Here is a 1,479-nt window from a genome sequence, read left to right as displayed (position 1 = left end):
GACAAAAATGTGCAATTGTCGCACCTGGACTTCATCCCAGATGAAGTCTGATGTGGCGCCGTTTAGCCCACTGTGGCGAGCTTCATCATCGCACTTTGGAGGGACGATTGCCGTTGTGGTGGGATTTTCCAGACTAGTGGCCTGCCCCTAACACCCAAATTTTCTCTTTCTTTATTTTCTGCCTTAAATAATGGTCCTATCATGTTCTAAGTTATGTTCACTTATTGCAGGCTTCTAAATAGTATGACAAAATTATGAACACTTGCGCTTCACTAGATTTCTCGACGCCTCTAGTCAGGATGGGTCCAAAGCCCATACAGATAATTTTTGGGTTGTTTTCATTTCCCAAAATTTCCTAAGGTTCCAGCTTAACCGATCAATCTAAGCTAAATCTCCAAGCTAGGAAATTTTTGACTACTCTAAATTAATCCTAATGAGACGATACTATGCCAGTTTTTATTAATCACAGGATACCACCACACATCCCCAAGATACCTCAAGACACTCACATGATTCTAAGTCATAATTTATCTCAACGGATTACATGATATTCAAGGAATTATACTTACAATCAGTTCGACTAGAATTTTACTTACAATTGTCAGAACACCCCATATGATGTCTTTGGTTGCACTGACCAAATGTCCTCACCTCCTCAGAAAATCAGACAACCAAACAGTACTTCCATTGACATTTACTTCACTCAACAAACAAAACACATTCGTAGTGAGTTCAACAACAAGAATCACACCACCTCAGTTAATTCAGGCAACAAAAAGCACACATTCACTATTTCCAAAAACAAATAAATAAATAATCCATAAAAAATACAATACCCAGAAAATTTCAATTTATTAGTTAGATTGTTCCATAAATGACCATTATTGGTCATCGATGCTCCTTATAGCCCCTCAGGCTAGATACGAATTGGACCTTACAGTTCCAATTAACTTGTTGGTGTCCCTTCGTTCGTATTAACAACGTCTTGTTCACTTCGTTGAGATACCAATTGGACTCAACTCATAATACAAGTGACCCCTAACACGAAGGAAGAGAATGAGTGGAATGACTTCCTACAATGCTCCCTATCCTCTTGTATATTAAAAGTGGACGTCAACACACCAATCAACATGAGTCTATTTCACCTTATGCTCTTATACAAAGAGATTGGTAACCTAGGCTCTGATACCAATTAGTCACAACACAACCCACTGGACCGTGCAGGCACCCACTCTAAAACATAAGTAGGAGAACCCTCATAGCTCAATACTAAAATCTACGAAAATTTAAAGAAATTGAAATAAATATAATACTTCTAGGCACACTTTTTAATACAATTCGAAAAATAGTTGAAACAACTCCCATGGATATAGTCTAAAAAGGAATAAGAGATACTAAGAGTACAACTGGACAACTAAACAAAAAGACACAATTCCCACTATGCGGAAGAAAAAATAGAAGCTGATGGGGACGTACTTC

The sequence above is a fragment of the Solanum pennellii genome, chromosome 10, assembly GCF_001406875.1.
Source record: "Solanum pennellii chromosome 10, SPENNV200".
NCBI lineage: Eukaryota > Viridiplantae > Streptophyta > Magnoliopsida > Solanales > Solanaceae > Solanum > Solanum pennellii.
The sequence above is the reverse complement of the archived record's forward strand: the minus strand, read 5'-3'. Positions refer to the sequence as shown.